The following is a 23,696-nucleotide window of genomic DNA, read 5'->3' as shown; positions in this document are numbered from 1 at the left end:
GCAATATGTGTAATTGTAAGCGTGCGCCTGAAATATAAATTGATTACACATATTCTTCAAGTAGGCCAAATTAAGTGATAGAGAGAAATGTAACACAGTTAACCTATTATGAAAGTCGAAAAAAGACATAGCATAGCTGGATTTCTTGCAATGATTCATTTAATTATATAAAAGGAATGTATAAAGAGAATACATGGAAATCGGGGCCTGATAAGCCAAGAATATTTAACCAATCAAAAACCAATTGGAACTTATTAGAATTATAGTGTGAGTTAATATTGGATATATTAATAATTTTTCAACCAGATTGTGTTAGCGGAATGGTTAAAATACCTCGACTTTTTTTTTTAATGAAAACAGTACAGATAAATTCACTTTCTTTCCTCTAAATATCTCCGCAGCAACCTTTCTCTCAAAGAAAAAGAATTATTAAAATATTTCATTTTTAATGCAACCCTGCGCGCCAGTCCCAATGAACACTGCCATTGCTCTGAACTGTCAACGAAAAATATACAAGACGTGTGGTAAAACAAATCGAATTTGGAATTTGACAGTTTATTGCAACAACAATAAAGTTATGTGGTGAAGTTAGCGTTCAGTCATTAATTTTCTTCGGAGAGAAATTAACGTGTATTTCTATAAATTACGCTTGTCGAGAAATAATAAAAAATAAACAAATAGTTGAAGATATTTTCAATTAAAAAGCCAATTTTTTGTAAAGTTTATTATAAATTCAAACAAACGACGCATGTGGATTACGCGCTGCATGGGTGGAGCAGGCATAAGGATTGCAATTCGAATTCAAAGTGTTCCTGACGAAAGAATTAAAGACGCAGAAAAAATCGAAGCTAACTGCAAGAAAGAGGGTTTAAAACGTAGTGCAAACCAATTGGAGATGAAGTGAAAATAAAATAAAAAAAAGCGAATCAAATAAAAAGTGTGAAGCAGCAAATTAGAAGCTGAAAGAAAAAAGTGCATTTGCATTCTTATTGCATTTTTTGTGAGTTATTCATGATATTTTATTGTTGAGTTGAGAAATGAAAGGTTTGGTGCAATTTAATAACGATTTTCTTCCGGTTGGCATTGAAATTATAAAACTTTTATGGAAATTAAATTGTTTGGAAATTTTAAGATAATCAAAGAATCTACACCGGAGACTCGATCGTATTAAGTAGAAGAAAGATTCGGTGTATTAAGGTTTAAAAGTGCTAATTAAATTTAATGTAAAAGAAAAATGCAGGCGTAGCACTAAGAAAGCACAACGAAACCGAAGCATAGAACAAGGCAATGCAATGCAAACAAACATATCAGCAGAAAATTGTATATAAGCATAATAAAACTGTTTTGGAGTGGGGGGTTGTATTGAAGAACAGCCAAAGGAGAAGAAAAACACAAGCGCCATTGGAACATTTTCGTCTGCTATGGGGGCTGCCTCCCGCAATTGTTGGCGTCGGCGAAGGTGTGGTGTGGTGGTGGATTGGAAGAACAGAATGGAAAGAGGGCATTGATGTTTGTATTTGTATTGTTGCTGGTAGCGGTGGAGGTAGCGGCAATAAAGTGGTAGTTTAGGCGGCAGCAAAATATCTGAGAGTGACATGAACAAATAAGCTAATGTGAGATTTTCTTTTAAAAATTGTACAAAAATATACAAATTGAAGTATGTAAAATGCGTGAACTATATTGGCTACCTAGTAAAATATATTGACTTGCATGTACTTAAAGCGAATTGGGTGATAAATTCTTCAACGTTCCCACGAGAGTTGGTTGTCTACTATTTTTGGGTTCTACGTTGCTGGCACGACCCGCATTTATGTCCGATAAAAGACTGTCAGTCCAGTAGAATTCTCAAAACATGCTTGGGAAATGTTTACGCTGCCACAACAAAAAAAAAAACAACAACAACTAGTTCTTGAACATGGTGAAAAGATTTCTATCATCATTGAGTTCTTCAACCATCACCAACCTACCACCAATCCATTAATAAAAATCAGGAAAGCTAAAAAAGAATAAAAAAAAAAAACAATTAAATTTAATTCCAAAAAAAGGAAAAACAAAAATAAATAATTAAATAAAATAAAATTAAAAACAAAAAAAAAACAACTGAATTCAAATTTTTCCCTCCACTTATGTGCTTATTGCACCGTGTTAATGCACTGTTTTGTCGTTTTTTTTTATAAAGTAAAAAATATAAAATATAATCCATATAAAATTGAGTGATGCTGCTGGAATGCCAGCTCTTTGCCTTAAATCGTACAAATCGGTTTATTTCGCCTTTATAGTATCTATACTTGTCTATCCAATAAACGAAAATTCAAGCTCAATTAGACGGTTGACAATTCTTTAATTTTAATTCAAATTTTTCAAACTTAAATTTATCAATTTTTTTTACTCAGATTGATGATTTCTTTTGTATATTTTTATTGCAAATTTTTATAGTCTTTGTTGCACATTCCCGTCCGTTCACTGCTTACAGAATTTATTGAAGCAATTCCGTGCATATACAAAAAACGAAAAATAATTCAAAATTAATTTCCGGCGCATAAAAATTTTTTCAAAGCTGGATTATAATAAATCCGACGATATTGGATCTCTACAGGAAAACAATTCTGGAGTGACCAACAAAATGGTGAAACGGTAAGTCTTACTTTGAAAGAATATTTTTTAATATCTAATTAATTTCCAATGCAAATTGTAGAGTTAATACCGAGCTAAAAGTGGTGCCCCAATCAATCATATTAAAGCAAATTGTCACAAGTCATTATTTGAAATACGACAAAAACAAAACCATGTTTAAAGCACGCCATAAACCTCAGTCTATTCTCGGCGCTTATAAAGATGTGTGGATGTGTGTGGATAACCACTTGCTAAGTGCGCCAAATTGATTTTTATCGAATTACGTGTCAATGCGATTAAACAAATTGCAGTTCGGTTCAGTCACATCATAAATGTGTACATATGTAAATATGTATGCATGCACATAGTAAATTATCATAGATGCAAAAACCAATTGGATTGCCATTGCGCACAAATTTATAAAGCAATCCTGTCCCTTATCAGCCTTGTGATGGAGTACTGTGTGCAATAAAGCAATTCGAGTGTCTGATTCTGCTTCTTGTCATTCGTGCCATTGTCCGATTGTGTAACAGCTGAGGTCTATGAGCGATTTGAGAAACTGCGTCTTTCAATTTTTATTTACTGAACAAAAAAGCGTACGAATTTGAATTCTTACTATAAATATATCTGTGAATTGCGACTGCTTATTTGTCAGCGAAATACATTAAAAAAAAATGTTTTTTGTTTCTTTACGAATACGAGTAAGTCCAACAGGCATAGGGGCTACCTGACATGAGCGCAGTGCGGCACGTGTTCAGAACACGGGCTTTTTTGTTTAAGACAACTCAGCTACTAATATTCTTTCAACACCTGGTAGTGTTTTTGATGATCTCACTAAAAAGTAAATATTAAACTTTCGCTTATATTTTCTTAGTTACTATTCAATGTAATTCAAGTGGTTGTTTGTAGTGCTATGGTTGTTAAAGAGAAATATGTATTCCAAAATGCGTTCATATATGTATGCACAAACATACAGTTGCGAACACGAAAATAGCAGTACCAAAAAAGATTAGGTTTTTCTTACAAAATTTGTAATCTACGATGCGATTAGAAAACTTTCATAATTGTTTTGAATAATTATTCCATTGTTTAACTAAACACATGTTTAAATAAATTCTATAACGAAAAACAAAAATTTGTATAACAAAAAAATAGCAATTCATTGAATCTACCAATTGCTCAAATCGCTGCTTCGGAATCTTCAGTCACGCATCTTTAACAATTTTCCTAATTTTTTTTGTTGTTGATTTTTACTCGGTTTGGCTTTGTGTACAGCTCTTTTTAAGTCCCCCCACAGATTTTCTATAGGTTTTAGGTCGGGGCAATGAGCTTGCCATTCCATAACTTCAATTTTATTTGCGCGAAAACAATCCTTGGTTGTTGTTGTTGCATCAGCATATTCGTTCTCAATACGTGTACGGGGAATGCTACTGGAGTGACAGCCTTTGAACTGATATATAGATCTCGGTCATTGCGGTAATGTAGAAACGACTTTTGTGGGAACGTGGTGAAAAGCATTGGTTGCATGAGTGCACTTTCTCACGTGGAAAAAAAAGAATTTCGCGCCGTTTATATTCGATCAAGATAAAGATCCCAAGCGCTCATCTCACCATGCAACTCAATTTTTTGCAGAAAACCAACTACATCGAATAGCTCAATTGGCCATCACAGTCCTCGAATTTAAAGCCGATAGGGCGCTTCAAAAAAAAAACTTCGGGATCTGTTCGGAGATCATCAGTACGTTGATATCTCGCCAAGAAATTGGCAAATTCAGTCCGAATTAGGGAATACTAACTGATAAGCTTCGGTTTTATCCATTTTTTGTTCAGTTTAAGCTACTACAAACTTTGTTTGACGCCTTTGATATGAAATCTTTGTTTTTTAAACAAATACCTACCTGTGTTTTGAATGAAACTCCTGAAAAAAGAAATGTATTAATTTTAATTTAATGTACCTATGTATATTATATTTTTTGTGTTCTGAAAAGCTATACAAAATTTAAAAAAAATTTTTTAAACAATAACCATTGTAAATTCATAAATTTACGTTCACATATTTTGATAATTTTCTTAATCGCTTAACCGATAACCGTTTTAAACGAATCGCGCTCGCGCTTGCGGTGAACATACTCTTACCCACCAGGCCGAGTGCTGCTAACATGTTTCGACATGTTTGTCTTACATATGACACATGAACGAATCGTGCTTGCCAATCGCAACTTGTCATTTGTTCTTAATATTTTTAAACAATATACATAAACTTATAAAAACAAAATAAAAAAACCTGCTGTTTTTTGGTAACATGCATATTTGTGAAAAACCCGAGCGTCAAGGTGCTAAAAACTAGATAATTTTCCTCGACATAAGCTTTAATATTTTCCCCACAAATATTTCCCGTTCGTTTTCATTCGTCGTAGAAAAAATATCACGAAATTGATATCATAAATTATGTGTTTCTAATTTGAGTGCTCTTACTCGGCAATTTTACTTCAACAGAGCTTTTTTTTCTTTGATATTGTATTACAAAAATGCCCACCGCCAATTTCCTTGCTCCTACTTTCTACTTTTCGTACACCAACTCACCCACCCAACCCCTTAAAAATACGATTCCCGTGCATTGGCACAAGTGAAGGCAGCAGCATCGCGCCGCCATTAGAACGCTAACACCACCGCATCTCTTCCAACATCCAAAATAAATCTGCTTTTCATGCGATGCGTCTGCGGAAAAATTAACGCATGCGCTGCTCTGCCACAATTGCAATCCAATCCAACTCAATCTAAAATGCAATTCTGTGCGAGAACTCGAAAATGTCTAGTATGCGAGTGTGTTCATATGTATGTAAGTGCGCACATTTGTATGCGTGTGCTAACATATTTTTGTACATCAACGCGTACGCTTTGTTTTTAGATAAAATTTTATACATTTTTGGATGCGATTGCTTCGGCGGCAATCCAAGCGAGTTGCAGCTGTGAACGCTAAAGTGACGATAAAATGAGTGTCCAAGTGATGCCCCAAAAGGTGGAATATAAATAGCTGATGTCGGCGTTGGTGTTGTTGTTTATATTTCTCTTGCTTTGTTTCTGTTTTTGTACAATCCTTGAGATTTATATTGCATATATGCGGTTGTTCTTGTTTTGCTTTGTTGCAGCTGCTGTTGCTGTACAATTTTCGGAGTTCTTACTGCGGTTGGTGTTGTTGTGTTTTGCTTTATTCCTCCTCAACCTCAACCTGCCTCAAAAGCTAATTCCTGAGTTGTGTTGAGTTTCAGTTTATTTTCCTCGAAAATGTATCTCATTTTTTGTTTTTTGTTTTTTCTTTTTTGTTTTTTCTTTTTTGTTTTTGTTATCCCAAAACACTAATTTCGTTTTTGTTGCTTCTTCGTGCACAAGCACACACTTATGCACACATATCCACATATGCTGCCTGGCCGTCAGTTTGCTTTCATTTCATTCGGGAATTGTTGCTTCTAACTACCAGGTTCTCAGTGCAACAACTGTGGTTGCCTGTCTGCACTTCTTGTTGGCTGTGAGCAACGCATCTTTCGCCGCGCGCTATTCATTCATTCATTCATTCAGTGGCATGGGTAGAAAATCAGGTAAGGCAATGCTTACAGTCGCTGGCTATTGAATTATGAACGATGCTATAAACTGAAGAACTCGAATTTCAGCTTTTGATAAAAATTAAACTAGAAGTTGTGCTAAAACTTGAAAAAGGAACATTGACTTGTTTGTATGGTACAGACTATAACGCAAAATTAATCACCCTACAAAAATATTTATAAATTTCGTACATACGTAAACCATATTTCAACTACACTGCTGCAGTAAATTAACGACAGGCAATGGAGCGCGTAAAGGTTAAAATAAAGATTTCCATCACTCAAACTCGGTTTTTATGTAGTAAAACAGTTATTCAGAAACAAAATTGTACATGCTTCGTATGATTGTCGATGCTTCGTATGATATATCGGTCACCTCGAGAGCCAATTTTTTGTTTGTTCGAAAATGCATTGGCATTCATAACTCCGTTCCCATTAAGTCCCAGTTCCTACCACCGTAACGTACCACTCCAATATCATCATCACCTCTATATATTCGATCACCTCAATATATCGTACACTATGATCCGTTTATAGGCTTCGGATATAACGAAAAATGTGAAAAAGCGACCTCTACGTTTAACCAAAAAATTTTTTTTCGAAATTACTTTTCAAAAATACGTCAGAATCAGTATGACGAACCCTTTTTTCGGTGCGGTTTGATATACATCCCTCTTTTAACCTTTCGAACACTCCATGCCAATATTTCATTGTTCGAACGGATTCAAATCTTTCCCGTTTTAATCCAGTTATTACCATAAGAACCAGATAGAAGTTGCACGAGCAAGATCATGCAAATAAAGCCTCATAACGAGATTTTCCCAACCTATTGTTGTTGCAACTTATACTTATATCCATAGATTTTTATAAGAACGTTGCTGCTGTGGCGGTCCGAATATAAATCCGGGTCGTTCCAGTAATGCAGAACTGACTGTCGTGGGAACGATATGTCTGATTGTTGTTATTGTTGTAGCAGTATAAAAATGCCCCATACATATACGGGGAATACTGCTGAGGTGACAGTCCTTGTGGGAACTGTTAGTTTCTGTTGTTTGCCCTGGGCATTTTTCCAGTTTATTTTGACTCTTGTTGGACTACCATAAAACCTGCAATATTTTGTGCCCAGAATCCTTCATTTCCTTCAGAATTATTTCACATGATACGCCTCACTTCTGCATGTCTCACTTGTTGTTTTCGAATTTCTGAAAAATCTCAAAAAAAAAAATGAATCAATTTTTACCTTGCATTATTACCGAAAGTTCAAAATAATGTTTTTTTTCTTATATTTTGCAAACACGTTAAAAATGCATCGATCATAATACAGTGGCCACAGACTGTATATAAATCTGACCTCTGCCACTGCTGACTGCCTGCGTAAAAGCAATGAAATAATGAATTTAACGACTACCTCGTCCGAGGCATGTTATTTTATTGCAGTTGTTGTTGCATTAATATTTTTCTTTGCGTTCATACTGAGATTTCATATTGCCTTAAACGATAATTCGATACGCAGCATTTACCATTTTAATCGCCAACGGTTTCCTTTAATTTATTTTATAAAAGTCTAGGCGAGATCATAAAAGAAACTAATACCGATAATAATCATAACAATAACAATTAAAGTAATTTATGCACAGATAACTTCTTTGGTGTTGGATGGACAAAAAAATGAAAATGGACAAATAAAAAAAATGTTAAAAATCAATGCGGTTTTTGAGCCACTTCAAACTTGTAATTTATTGTACCAGAATTTAACGGGCTATAAAAATGCTTACTCGGAATGGTTCTAAAAATTATGCTTAAAATAAAATAAATAAATATTTGCATAAAGTTTGAAACCTGGATATACCTGTACATAGAGTTGGGTATTTCCCGAGAAAATCCCAATCTCGAGAATCGGGATTTCCCGAAATAACGAAAATTTCAATTCTCGAGATGCGGGATTTCCCGAAAATAATTTTTGAGATTTCTCGAGAATTCTCGAAAATTCGGGAAAAATTCCAAAAAATTAAAAAAAAAATCTAAAACCAGTGTAAGAGCAATGAATTTCATAAAATATTATTTTTATTTATTTTTATTAAAGTATAAACTACATAAAAAAATATTTGAAAATATTACTATTTCAATTATTGCAAACAAAAAAGTGAAACAAAAATAATTACAAAAAAATTCAAAACAAAAATAATTCAAGATAATACTTATTAAAATAGGGGGAAAAAGTGATTGTAAACATTATTTCCCAAATGGTGTTTTAAAAAACACAGACTGTTAATGGCTTCGTCTGACAATCGCGTACGCTTTTTGGACCCGCTGTAGAAAAATTCCTCTCATTTTGAGTCGATGTTGGCTTAACAGTGTTAAAAGCCCCGATCAGTCTTTCAACATTTTGTGTTTTCTCTCCAGTTTTTTCATATAGTTTTAGCTCGTTTCTAAGCGACGAAAACATCTGGTTCGCCGCATGTTGCGCAATGTCTGCTTTCGGTTTTGAGCATTGCTGAACGTATTTTTCAAGCTGTTTCGCCATATCTTCTTCATCGACGTTGTTGGTTGCCAGCTGAAAGCTTTGCATTTACGAGCTCATATACTTTTTCAGCGGGACATGATTCCTGAATGCGAACCAGGCCAAGGTTGTCAGATTGTCCATCGTCATAATATATATGGATGTTCATGTAACGTCGGTTTCGCACGCTTGTCCACTCGTCGATGCTCAAGCTGAACTTACGCTGTACAGATTTAAAATTTTCAATTTTGATCTTCAAATCGCTTTTTATTTTTGTGCAGTACTTCATAACCAAACCCAGAACAGCTTTGTGACACTTTGGAAGATGAAATCCTAAGCGGCTGATACTATTACGAATGAACTCAGTTTTTGTTATCGCGTTTATTGGAACTCCATTTTTTGCTGCCAATTTTGCAACAATTTGTTCAAGCGATTCAGGCGAGGAAGAAGTATTGAAAAAGTTGTGAAGAGTTCGGGTCTTCTTGGCTGGTGGCTGTTCTTTTGGAGCCTCATGTTCCCTTCGCTTCATGTTGTGTATCCTCTCCATGTGACGGTGAAGTCCAGATGTTGACGATGACTTGCATTTAATGATTTTATTGCATTTCAAACATGTTGCTTCGTCGTCAAATCGCTTGAAAAGCTGCCACACTTGGTCGTATTCGTATTCTGAACTCATGATTTTTAATGCTAAAAATTCAAAATTTGTTTTAAATTTTGTTTTTTAAAGGAAGTAACTAACCGGTACTCACAGTCAACGATACGTCGATTCAAAACTTAAAAATAAGTAATATTTGGACCACAAAATATTTTATTATACGGTGTATAATTTATACTTAATCAGGTACCACAAAATGAAATGCACCCGCTCACTACAAAAAATAAATTTACAAACGTCGTCTGTGCAGTCTGCGAACAAATTGAAAGTGCTTAACTATTTTCAAAGCATTCCTAATTGCTTAACTGCTGCTACATATAAGAAACACATACAACTAAACTTCATTAGCTTGATGTTACAGTGCTTTCCCTCGACATAGCATAGCAACGCATCTAGCATTTACTCTGTAGTCACCCTAAAACAAAAAAAAAACAAACAAATGGAACAGTTATACTGTTGTGGCTTTTCGCATAGCAATTGAAACTATGGTGTGAATTGTATGTGATTCTGCGAAACAGTATGTTCCTTGTAACATAATGGCCGTTACAGTTTGGTGTTTCCAGGTATTAATCATATGTATGTGTATTCTTTTACTTTTGAAAGAACTGTTTTTTCTCTTAATATTTGACAACAAAAATTAAAAAAAAAATGGATTTCTCGAGAAATCTTGAAACATTCTCGAGATTCGGGATTTCCCGAAATGCTAAAAATTTCAATTCTCGAGATTCGGGATGGAAAAATATCGAGAATTTCTCGAGAATTCCCGTCGGGAAATTCCCGAAACCCAACTCTACCTGTACATGGTTTTTGTAGCAGAATGAACTATATTTTTGTAAAAAATAATATTGAAGTGAACTAAGATAAAAATAAATTGTCGGAACTTGTCAATAAGATATTAATAAATATTAATAACATAGGACCACAATCTCGAAAAATATGATTTTGCCAATACTGACACCCAATTTCAACTCAAATATGTCGTTTATCTCTTTTTTATAAAGTAAGAAGTATGAAAATAAGAGGTTAGGCAAATCATCGTGTCGAGTTATAAAGGTCACCAACGATGGCTTCGCTCCTATACAGGGTAAAAGGATAGATAGTGGGATAGATTACGCTGAACTCGAATATCAAATTTCCATAGACAGAAAGAGAGTGACGAAATTCCTTTGGAAAGTCACCGTTGGGACGATGTAATCAGTTCTTCACAAGGTGTACCGAGTTTGTCACAATAATAGACTGGCCTGACCAAAAGTGGGCATACGCAAAAGAAACTATTTCTTAAATAATCGAAAAAACCGAATATCTCGAAAATTGAAAAATTAAAATTTCATTTTTTTTTATTAGAATTTGTCGGAAAATTTCGAGTATGCAAGATTATAGCCCATTGAATCTTAGTCAATAAAAATGTCACCTTGAAGTGGCTCAAAAATCTCGTTTATTTTTGGCAAGTTTTTTGCCGATGGTGTTGGGTACTTTCTTCCACATAAAAAAAAATATATATCGAGCATTATTTTCAAAAGTGCAGCGATGGATTCTCTCGCATTATTGCCATATGTTTTTTTTTGTTTTTATGTTGTTTTTATATTAATGTTCCCACAGGAGTCGATTGCACGTTATAGGAGCGACCCGGATTTATATCCGGCTAAGGACTGTTAGTCGAGCAGCATTCCCCGTACATGTATGGCGAATGTTTATGCTGCTACAACAACAACAACAAAATGTCTTCTCAATCTCAAAAAACAATATCGCACCTACTTTCAGCATTTTTATAGATTTTACACTCACTACTATACACTTTAATCTACAGGAAAACTTGTCGCAAAATATCTACACGGATTATATAAAAAATGTTTAAGTAAAACTTCCGCAAAAACCACTACTTTCTAAAAGCCTTACAACCTTGGTGTGTACAGTAAACTCTTGTGTAATACTACCTTTGGGAATCCCACCTCTTTTTACATAATTCCTTCGAAAATTTCTCGCTCTCGCATTTCCTTGTTGCATCAAAAGTCAACATTGCGTCAAAAGTCTAATGTTTTTTTCACTAAGCCATGTAGTACATAACAGCTCTTGACATCTGCCTGTGAAAATAACAAACTACTCCGTCTGTTTGGTGTCCTCTTTGGTGTCTTTTTTCATTTCGACATTTTTTTTACTTCACACTTCGCTGCAAAGTGGTTAACTCGCATCATTTATTGCCCGAGTAACCGACCAAATGTTATTTGCTCTGGCCGACCATTGACCTGCGCGCTCACTGCCTGCTTAGGTGGTGATGCAGTCGCCATCGCCGCCACCGCTATTGGCGGCGCAAAGGCAACAAAAAGAAGCACCACAGCAACAGTTAAAACGAAGGCAATTGTTGTGGCGGCAATGACCTGCGGTTAATCAAATCTCGGGCATGGTCGGCATTAATTTTGAACGAATATTCAAGCGGTCGCGCATTTAATCTCAGCTCTGCTGCACAAGCGCTCGTTGGTTGCGTCTCATTTGTGGCATGTTGATTGATAATTGAGTCTAGCACGAAACTTAGATGGAAGAGACGCGACCGGTGCGAAGCAGCAACACACCTAGTCGCAGTGGACCGTCAGCCCGATTCGGGGAGCTTTTGGGGAGTTGTCTGTCTGCTTTCCTCAGTGCTGTTGCTGCACTGCAATCATTTTCATCTCCCCATACATAGCTGTTGCTGTTGTCAGTCCAATTATTGTGAATAAGTGTGCGTGGCATGATTTTCACTCATTTTTCTGAAGCAGTTTAATCTTTACAAATTTTCAAGATGATTTGCTGATTAAATTGTTTGCTATAATCACATGCTCTCCACTCTCGTTGTTTTTGTTTACTTGGCAATTAGATTTGTATTACGTACACACACACATACACAACCAAGCACTCATTTTTGCACACACGCTTCACTCACAGTTTTCTGATTGCTTGCGGTTGGTGGGGCAGCGAGTTTATAATGGGTTAATTTTTCGCTTATGGCTGAAAATCGTAAATCTAAAACGGAATATACAATTTTCGTTTGCCTTTGGAACACTTGGCGAGGGATATTTGCTGCGTAAATAAAATAATTTAAACCCAAGTGGGTCTTTAAGATAAAAATAATAAACATTTTTCTTAAAATAAATGGTTACAACGCCAAAAAATGGCACAATGGTATAAACTTATAAACGAGAACAAAATAATAACGAAGAGAAGCGCATAAGAAACCGCAGAAAACTAGCAAATGGTTAGAGAGTGGACGAAATGCAACATTCATTTTTAAAATCAAAATAAAAGGATTGAGCTTTTCCTTTGCTTTGCTTTGTTAGAAAGATCAAATTTCTATTATTTTTCGAAAAGAAATTCATTAATGGCCTCGTCTGTCGCCATCTATCCAACGAATTGTTGACGTATCCTGCCACTAAGTCTGGCTCCGTTGTTTTTAGAAGTGCTTAGGGATTTTTTAAGGGCTTATGTCTACATAGAGCGATCGCTTTAGTCGAATAGATTGGTGCGTGTCTACTATTCGGTAGTGCCAAGGTTCGAATCTCCGGGCATGTAACACAAGATGTTAAAAAATTAATAGCGGTCGCACCTCTGCGGGCAGTGGCAAACCTCTGGGTGTATATCTGCCACGAAAAAGGTCCCCCATAAAAACTATCTGCTGTATGGAGGCAGTATAAAAGTGTAGGTCTTTTCATTCGTGGAACAACAATAAGAGGCACATCATAAATAGCAAGAGGAGCTCGTTGGACATTTGAGCTTATAATTGTTGTTGTTTTAGTAGCATAAACATTGCCCATGTACCTACATATGTACGTGGAGTGCTGCTAGAGTGACAGTCCTTGACCGCATATAAATCCGGGTCGCTCCGGCAACGTGGAACCGACTGCCGTGGGAACGAAGTCATGATTGTTGTTGTTGTTTTGGTCGTTATTTGTTCTTGTTGGTGGAGGTGTTATCCCTGTTGCTATTTTTTGTCTGTGGTTGTTGTTGTTGGTAATGGTGGTAGTGTCTCTTGTTGTTGGTATTGCGTTTATGTTGGTATTATGTCAGTTGTCTTTCTTCTTTTTGTTGTTGTTGCTGCAGTTCACGATTACCTCTCAAAGTGGGTGCCTTCGACCTCATTATTGCACCAGTATCAAAAATGTCCCATTACAAAACGAGCTAGTTTTAACCTTCTAGTTTTCAACAAATCTATGAAATTCGTTTTGAAATATGTTAAAAAACCTTTGAAGAATTTGAAGAATTGGCTGGCGGGAATAGAATTTTGTTCAAACGGGGAAGCGATTGCAGAAACGAATGGCTATTTTTCAGATTTGGACAAATCCAAATATTCGGGAGGAATGAACAAAATGGAATAGCGTTGGACGAAGTGTACAGGGTTGCCCATATTCGACGGACCCGACGGATTTCGATGACTCTTTTGGCCCATTCCAATCGACGAGGCTTGTCCGCAGGCACCAATCTTTGCGTCAATTGAATCTTATACGGGAATAAATGCAAATCAATGCGGATAATTCGTTGTAAAGTGGTCCGAGCAATGCCCAACTGCTAAGAACGGCGATTTTGGGATGTCCTTGGCAACGTCTCAACACTGGCCAGTCGAAAACCTTTCGTACAAAGGTTTAATGGTGTTCTTAGAAGGCCCACTTTTCACAATATTTAATTTTTTATACGCACGTTGAGTTTTCTCAATTGACTTCTTTTGTTGAATGTAAATTTCAACAATTTGAGAGCGCTTGTGTGGCGTGTACTGTTCCATGGTAAAAATCTGCCTGGGCTGACGCTTCCGACGCGGCACGTCATTAGGCGATCTGACGTCTCTATCAAAAGATACAGGGTTTCCAGATTGGTCCGGGGAATATGGGCAACCCTGTATAAGCCTAAAAGGAGACTGGTGAAAAATAAAAAAGCTTTGCCGCAAACAATTAATTAGTTTTTATTTTTGCACCGACTTTTCAAACTACAAGGGTCGTTACATACATATTTCCAATGTGACAAACCGAATTTGAAACTGTTTTTTTCTTATCAACCGACCATATTTTCCTAGATTACAACTGCGGTCCCATGCAGCCGAGATTTATCAATTACAACAAATGCAAGATGCGGTTTGCTTTCAAAATACTCTTATCTTTCGGTAGTTATAATCTGCTTTAAGCTATCGCGACACGCTCATGCATTTGCTGTCCAGCAGCTCCAGCGGCTTATATGTGTGCGTGTCGGGTGCCACCCGTACTTGTTTCGTGTCACACATACTTGTTGTCGGCTTTTGCATGATGAAAATCAAAAATTTTAGATTTTTTCGCGGGCAAGCGTCATGCACCCGACACGCACACATACATATGTAAGAGCTGCTGGACAGCAAATGCATGAGCGTGTCGCCGTAGCTTTAGAAAAGTGTTAAGGGGGTCTTCTGGTCTCCAGCGAAAAAAAAATCGATTTTTTTTTTTGCATAATTTTGTTGTATGTGTATGCGAGAATACGCCACAGAAAGGATTTTTTGAAAATCGCATTTTTTCACATTTTTCTGGGCACCGAAGTGTACCCTCCTCCGGCCGTTTTATCATAAACTTTATCTTTAAACGCGTTTCCCCGAAAATCGTGTTTTTTAAGCATTTTGGTCACACTTTTCATAGTAGTTATACTCCGATTTCAATGGTTTTGGTCTTAAAAGTTCGGAAAACTTACCGCTAAGTTTCCCCGTGTACGATTTTTGAAATTTTTTTTCATTCCATTTTTATAACCTTTTAAGTTCAAAAAATGAGCAAAAAAAAATTTTTTTTGCAAATTGTTGCATAACTTTTGAAAAAAATTTAAAAAAAAAAAATCTGTCACGGGAAAACTTAACCAGGGTAACTCTGAAGACAACGCATATCTAATTTTTGCTTTCTGATTACCCAGGTGGAAAAACCGTGACCAAAATGGAGACCTGTTTCGTTTGGAGGTGGACGCCTTCAGCGCCATTTCAAGGTCGCGGGTGTTAATTTTTTTCAAAGTCAAAACCATTTTTTAAAAGCCAAGACATGTACCTTTAAAATAAAAAAAATTTTTTTTTAAAATATTCACAGGATTTGTCACAATCAATCCCCAAAAAAACCCTTCATTTCAGGGCCTCGAGACCAGAAGACCCCCTTAAGCGCATTGAAAGCCTTTTATCAAACACGAAAGCGCATGTGAAAATATTTTTTTTTGTTTCCAAAAATTCCTCGAATTTTCACCCAAAACCCACATAAAATGTTTTTGTGTTTGTTTACACAAATAAGCTAGCAAATATTGTTTTTGATTTCTTATCTTGGAGATTTTTGTCCTTCCCCCAAAATCTTATCAAACTTGTTGCAAATCTCGATATTTTCGTGCCACTCTGCGCTTGCTGCTGCTTCTCTGCTCTGGCTTAATCTCTAAAAGTTGTCTGTGTGTCAATGCGGTGGTTTAGCTATCATCTATTGTACTCGTACGTATGTATATGTGTATAAAATTTTGTGTATAACAACAAAATTACTAGGCAGTCACGTACATATTCAACAAATATCGTCTCTCTTTGATCCGAAGGGAGGATGGACCTCCTGTTGCCTGACAATCAGCGTAAGGACGACAACAAAGGCCACAAACCTTCGCAGTCGAACAAATCTAATCAACACAAAAACAACTATTGAAACATAAATTTACTTTATTCACAATTCACTGCCATTTTGTGTATGCGTTTGTATTTGCGTCTGTGTTTGTCTAGGATCTGTTTGACAGTTAATGGTGTCGTTGGTTTGTTGGAAAATTTTGTTGAAATTGGTTTCGGATTGTGCGAGATGAGACAGCAGTTGCACTCAACCAAATCCAAGACAATTTACGCTAAGCCAATGCGGTGATTTCTAGTCTGGCTGCTTTGAATTGAGTTTTCGGTGTGTAATCCCAGCGCTTTACTGTTGCTCTTTGTCGCTTATTGTTTTACTTTTATTCGTTTTATTTACGATGTTCAAGAATGTGCACATTGACCCAAGAAGTTATGATAAGTCCTTTTTCATAAAAAAGTAATACATTCCTTTTTCTATACCCCCAAATGCAATGAAAACTTTAAGCTTCACAGTTGCTCTATAAAATTAAGGCGCCTTAAAAACTTTAATTTTATCTTTTTTCCATTTTTATTTCTATTTTTATTTTTATTTTTATTTTTTGTAATCAGTTGTGTCTCTAAAAAATCAGCAGCAAGCAGACCCCAGCAGCACTCAGTGGCATGCATTTTGGTACTTACAAGTATAGTATTGAAATTGTAGCGCTGCTGTTGTCGGTTTTCATCTAACTGTGGTTGTTTTCGTTAGCACCATTTGTGTGGTTATTGCCTTTCATGGTTTTATTGCTCTGTTGCTGCTGAAATAAATCGATGCTGCTGACCTAAATATGAGTCAACGACAAAAAAAAAGGAGTCAGTGCTGCTAAATACCTACAAATGCATACACACATAGAAACTTACTTACTTAGATATATTACGTCAGTTTCTATGTGCGATAAAGGGTTTTCTCAGAGGCGCTAGCCATTAAATGAAAACTAAATAGTATTCCATTACATTACCTTACCCATAGAGTATATCCAGATCTGATCTAGAACCGCTATCGTAGAGACATAATTTTCAACGATGTGACTGCTTACCAAATGGGTTCGATATAACTGATAAATGCAGTGGCTTATATGTACAGGGTTGCCAATATTCGACGGACCCATCTGGCAACCCTGTATCTTTTGACAGAGATGTCACATCGCTTAATGACATACCGCGTTGGAAGCGTCAATCTAAGCAGATTTTTACCATGGAACAGTACACGCCACGCGAGCTCTCCTAAATTGTTGAAATTTACATTCAACAAAAGAAGTCAATTGTGAAAACTCAACGTCAACTCAGCGTAAAAAAATTAAATAATGTTAAAAGTGCGCCTTCTAAGAACACCATTAAACGTTTGTACGAAAGGTTTTCGACTGGTGATGCTCTTTCTAATCCAAAGAGGCCAAATCAAAACCGACCAAGGTGTCGCCAAGGACATCCCAAAATCGCCGTTCTCAGCAGATGGGCATTGCTCGGACCACTTTATAACAAATTATGCGCATTGATTTGCATTTATTCCCGTATAAGATTCAATTGACGCAAAGATTGTTGCCTGCGGACAAGCCTCGTCGATTGGAATGGGCCCAAAGCGTCATCGATATCCGTCGGGTCCGTCGAATATGGGCTTCGTGTGATCTTTAGTTTAGTTTAGAAGAATATTTATGAAGCTTTTCACATAAGTTAGCATCATCTTCATCATTTGGCGTTACAAGCCGAGGGGGGCTTGTTAGCTTTCTCTACGATATTCCTCCAGGTCTCTCTGTCTCTTGCTAGATATTTCCAGTTGGTTGCTTCGTGCGTTCGTAGGTCTTCTTCTATGTAGTTTATTAGTCGTTTACGCGGGCGAATTTTATTTCTCTTTGTCATAGGTTTGTGCTGCATTATTAGTTTTCTTCCATTCTTAGAAAATGTCCAATTAACCTTAGCTTTTGCTCTTCGATGATGAATTTGACAATGCCCGTCCTCGCCATGCATAAATTAGAGTAACTCTTTGTTGGTTCGTATTATATAATCACTTCTTTTGTTTAGTCTGGGGCTATATATCCTCCAGAGTATCTTTCTCTCAAAGACTCGGACGGGTTCTTCTTCGGGTGTTGTCATAAACCACATTTCCGAGCCATATGTAGCAATGGGTCCCAATATTATTGTTATATATACTCAGCTTGCAATTCCTAGTCCAGAGCATGTTTTATTTGCAGCAATTATTCGTTCCTGAATGATATCTAACGTGATTGCCTTGTATTCTAAATAATTTCTTAGGGCAATTTTCATATTATCAGATATCGAAAACGAATATCAATAAGTGTAAATCCATACAAATTGCATTGCCGTGAAATATGCATGAAATTTCATATGCACCTCACGGTAGAGTAGTACTCAGTTCACACCGTGAAAACACCACGCAACATGCCAGCAACATTTTTTCACCCTATTTCAAATGCGCATCACTTAAACTTGAGCAAGAAGTGTCAGTTCGTTTGCAAGTGAAGTGCCTGAGTTTGAATACTCCGCAGACCTGGCATTTTAAAGCGAAACGTCTTTACAAAGAGTGTAGGTATCATAAATCTACTTTATACTACATATTTTTTCTTTTGTCAATATATATGAATGTGTGTTAATTTGTTTAAAAATACGTTTTTTGCCAAAATTTTTCATACATTTCTTTGTTTACATTTATTCAATTTTTAATTTGGACAATTCAATTATTTTCTTCTCAGTTGACAATCAGTGTTGCTAGTAACTTTTCACGGCTATTAAAATGCATGTTGCTGGCGAAATTTCATGTGAAGTTAGTACTAACAACCACAAAATTTGGCCGCTCTTTATAGCTTTAGAGTGTCAGCAACATAAAGGCGTTACATATCTAAAAAGTTTACATAACTCTCTTATTGAATAACCCTGTATTTATGCTCAACGCTACCTTTTTTTGATTTAGTTTTCCGTTTTTGTTTCCACATAGTTTTGTTGTGAATTGCTTATGCTGTTTATAGTTTGTATGTTACTCGTATGTGTTTGTCAGACATATCTGGTGCAAGTTGACACTTTGGTAAATCGAAATTGTTTTTGAAATTTTAAATCATTAAGACAATAATTGAGTTCTGTAAATGTTGCTGTTGTCACAAACAAAGTGATTATAAAATATTGAAATTAAAGGTTTAAAGTTTCATGGTAATAATTATTAATCCATTTCGAAGAAGAAACAAGTGGTGAGTTACAGTTGATTTTATAGTTGGGAGAATGCCAATATGTCAAGGCTGATTAGAGAAGAGAAAGTGTCAAACATTTGAATACAATAAAATTTATAGAATGGAATTGAGTACAGCGTGAAAGTTAGTTGAATGTTTCATAAATATTTCTTGATTGCTTTTTATAAGTTCTTATAAGTTTTTATAAGTTAACAAGTTTGCAGAAAGTGGAATAAATTTATGATTCGCATGTTGTGCTGAGTTTCAATCCAAAATAATCTGGAACTACACTGCAGCCTCTCCAATAGTAACACACAAGCAGTATTAAATTTTTGAGAAAAAAATGCAATCACTTGAAATAAGTATATTTAATCCTCAAGGCCTCATTTATATTTAGTCCTTAACTTCACAGCTGTGAAATTTCGCCAGCAACACGCACTTCATTTGGGGTGAAATGTTGCTAGCAACATTGATTGGCAAAGGAGAGGACACGCTAAATTTATGAGTGTCGCCCCAGAAGAAATTGCCCAATTTTTGTAATAAAGTGGTTTTACACGAGCTATCACACACATGCACATATATATATTTACACAAAAAATATAAAGAAAATTTACTTACACTCTTTGCGAAGACGGGTTTCTTAAAAAGGCTATGTCTTCGGAGTATTCAAAGGCGCTTCACTCGTAAACGATCTGTCAGTTTTCGCTCATATGACATGAGTATTTAAATTTGGTGAAAAAATGTTGCTAGCATCATGTTCCTGGTGACTGTGCGCGGTGTTTCTACTGCTTAAATTGCATACTACATTGCCGTGAGGTACATACGGCAATACAATTTGTATAGATTTTGACAGCCATTGCACGTGTAACGCGAACTTAGTACTATGCTTTATAAGAAATTTATCTGAAGAAACATATTCTACTCAATGTGGTTTTTTCCATAAAAGAAAATTTGGGGGAAAAAATTTAATTAAACAATTTAATATACTAGTTCATCACATTCCTCTCTTTGGGTCATTGTCGTAAAAAGCAGATTGCAAATATTCAAGTCGTTCCCACGACAGTCGGTTCTACGTAACCGGAACGACCCGGATTTATATCCGGCCAAAGACTGTCACTTCAGCAGCAATCCCAGTATATATATGGGGATTATTTATGCTGCTACAACATCAACAACCACAGAATACCCTTTGAGTCTACTGTTGCTTTTGCTTTTGTACCCTTGGTATGGTATAATACCAATACAAACGTGGCGGGGTCAATATGGTACATATTGACAGGTTATTGTCCATTGAAACTGAGTGATCCTTCTTTTTCCCAGACTTCTCTTGATCAATAAAAGCTGGATACAGCTTCTGACTTATGTGTTGATGACTCTTCCAGCTTATTGCAATACATCGTATTGCATTCCGGTATTCAAACTTTTTATGAATACTTTCCCATGAAGCTTTAAAAAGTCTGAAACCATTATTAGCAAATGTAGACTTAGTTTAGAATTGATTCTCTGTCTGGGAATCGATTTCAATAATCCCAGGTTTCTGGGCAACTGGAAATTTATAATTTAATCTTGATAAGGGTCTGCGTTAACATACACACTTTCTAAATACAAACACTCGTACTCGATTTTTTGCTCAACGACAGGAGAACAACAAAGAAATAACCGAACTCACTACAATTCATTCAACCTGTCCCACGCGACGTATCAACTTGTCGGCAAAAAATCGTGAAGACAAAGAAACTCACGAAGACTCAGACCAACCAGTTCTTTGTGCGCCAAAAAACACTTTTCTCTGCTTGCGATTTTTTTTTACATATTTGTATGTGGACGTAGATATGTACATACATATGAATAAGTATCCATGCATATGTAAGTTATTCAAAAAAGGATGTTCACACTTCTGCTTTTTCCTGAAATAAGCAAAGGGAATTTAAGAGTTTAAGTACATGGAAAAGTGTGCGATGATCGAAAACAAGCAAAGTAGCAAAAGAAAAAGTGATTTGAAAAAGTGGTTTGAATGAAAAGTAAGGGGTTTGGGTAATTCGTTGACAATAGCAATGGTAGTGATAGATGGTAGGCGTTAGGCAGGCGTTAGTCTTTTGTTTTCATACTCACGGCGGTATATCCTGTTTCTGGTTTTGTGTCATCTGATAGAGCACTCTGATGCCAGAATGACGATGAGGGCTGCCAGCTGCAGGGGTTCAGAACAGCGACTAACAATGAGGAGCGAAAAAATGATATCAATTTAGGAGAATAAAATGAAATAAAGCAAATTATAGTTGAAATTAAAATCAAACTGGGCTGAACCAAATTAAATTACACATAGCTGAGTTATATAAAATTGAGGAAGTAAATTGAATTGATAAACATGTAAAAATGGAATATGGAAATAAAATGAAGTAAAGCAACAGAACACAACTGAACATTACATAAGACAACTTAATAAAACATAGCAGAATAGAATAAAGCCAAAACGAAAATGAAAGAAAAAATAAAAACAGGGGAGAAAACATGGAAAAAAGGAAAAAAAAGAAAAAAGGAAAAAAAAGAAAAAAAAGAAAAAAAAGAAAAAAAAGAAAAAAAAGAAAAAAAAGAAAAAAAAGAAAAAAAAGAAAAAAAAGAAAAAAAAAGAAAAAAAAGAAAAAAAAAGAAAAAAAAAGAAAAAAAGAAAAAAAGAAAAAAAAGAAAAAAGGAAAAAAAAGAAAAAAGGAAAAAAAAGAAAAAAGGAAAAAAGAAAAAAGGAAAAAAAGAAAAAAGGAAAAAAGAAAAAAGGAAAAAAGAAAAAAGGAAAAAAAGAAAAAGGAAAAAAAGAAAAAAAGAAGGAAAACAAAATAATAAAAAAATAAGAGAATAAAATAATAGACTCAAGTGGAATAGATCTAAATAGATGAGATAAATTAAACTAGCTAAAATTGAAAATGAAATAAAATAACGTAACACAACGCATAAGAAAATATAACATGATATAACATAACAAAACATAACATAATGCAACAAAATTAAAATAAAATAAAACCAAAACGAAAATGAAAACGGAAAAAAATTAAAAGTAAAACATAAAAATAATAGATAAATTCTATAAATTAAATTAGAGATCAAATTAAATTAAAAATGAAATAAAATTGCATAACATAACACAACGTACCATAATATAGCACATCCAAATACAAAAATACAACATAATGACACTTATCAAACATTTTTTTTTACATAACATAACACAACATAGCATAAGACAACATAACATGATTTAAGAATGAAAAAGCCAAAACGAAAACGGAAACGAAAGAAAAAAAAAAATTAATAAAATAGAATAAATTTAAATAGATGAAATAAATTAAAGTAGATAAAATTGAATTAAAAAAAAAAAAATTAATAAACAGAACATAATGTAACATAGCAAAACGTCCCATACCAAAGGAAAACTTAATATAACAAAACATAACATAAGACAACATAACATGACTTGAAAATAGAACTACACATTTTAAGGCGATTCAATTTTTCAAGTGTCTGAACAGTGAACAATTATAAGTGAGCAATGCCACAAGAAATCAGATACTTAGAAAGTTTGAGGGTACATCTATAGGTGACTAAAAGTCGGCTTGAAAATATGTATATTTGTATATTTACCCTGCATATTGGTACCGTAAGTAAAACTTGCACAATGTTTAGACTTAGGCCGAGATTTAGGATTGAGTTAAGACCGAGCACTGCTATTGTGATAATCTGACGAGATATGAAACTACTCGGGCATGTCAAAGTGGTTAGACCTAGAGGAAGAGGTTGCGAGTTGGATTGAAAAAGATTTGGAGCCGCAGACGATTTAGAGAGCTCGGCGTTCGCAAGAAGTAAACCGAAACCACGAAAACCAAAAACAAAAAAAAACCTTTTACCTCTAATGAACGTCTTCACTAATTAAATACTAATCCACATATAGGCACGGAAAACAATAATTGCAAATTTCCCGATACCTGCCTCTATACACCTAATTCCTATACAATTACGTCCTTATTTACAAAGCAATAACGTAGGTTTTGTTTTTGAATAATCAATCAAAATATTACTTCAGCTATGTACCTTACAGAGGCACCTTAGTGATGTGGTGTCAGAAACAAAACTTCTCCAATTTATACCAAATGCAACATAACCAAAGCCATTGAAGAAAACGCGTTTAAAAAATATAGAAAATTTAGCGTGAACAGTCGAGGGAAATGCTGCTGTCAAGTTTGTATCAGATCATTAATCATTTCGGACGGAAAGAAAAATTAGGCTAAATTTTAGGATCAACAAAGCAAAGTAAAACAATAAAAACAACGAACCCAGGAAATGGTGAAAGGAGAAGAAGCTCTCGCTGCTCGCTGGGAGATCAATGACCTGCCAACAACGAGCAGTTACACAAAAGAAGAGACGTCGGGACAAATCACACTTCACACCAGTCACGTTCACTCGGTTGCGTTCTTTAGCTGTTCGGCGCCTCGGAAGCGTGCGTTTTTTGCTGCTGTTGTTGTTGCAACAAGCCATCCTTCACACGCGTGTCTGTCGAGTCGAGTGCAACCAGCGAGCAGAGCAACCAC

At 35.4% G+C, this 23,696-nt stretch overlaps 1 long non-coding RNA gene across 1 annotated transcript; it reads left to right on the top strand.

Annotated features, from left to right (window-relative positions):
• The first annotated feature begins 567 nt into the window (after window positions 1-567).
• Window positions 568-21,680, top strand: LOC128855949 (uncharacterized). The gene is made up of 3 exons (XR_008453774.1): window positions 568-1,000; window positions 2,437-2,634; window positions 2,696-21,680. It is a non-coding gene; the product is annotated as an uncharacterized LOC128855949 (long non-coding RNA).
• The last annotated feature ends 2,016 nt before the right edge of the window (window positions 21,681-23,696 follow it).

Source organism: Anastrepha ludens, chromosome 2, assembly GCF_028408465.1.
Source record: "Anastrepha ludens isolate Willacy chromosome 2, idAnaLude1.1, whole genome shotgun sequence".
In the NCBI taxonomy this organism is placed as follows: Eukaryota; Metazoa; Arthropoda; class Insecta; order Diptera; family Tephritidae; genus Anastrepha; species Anastrepha ludens.
The sequence above is the reverse complement of the archived record's forward strand: the minus strand, read 5'-3'. Positions and strand labels throughout refer to the sequence as shown.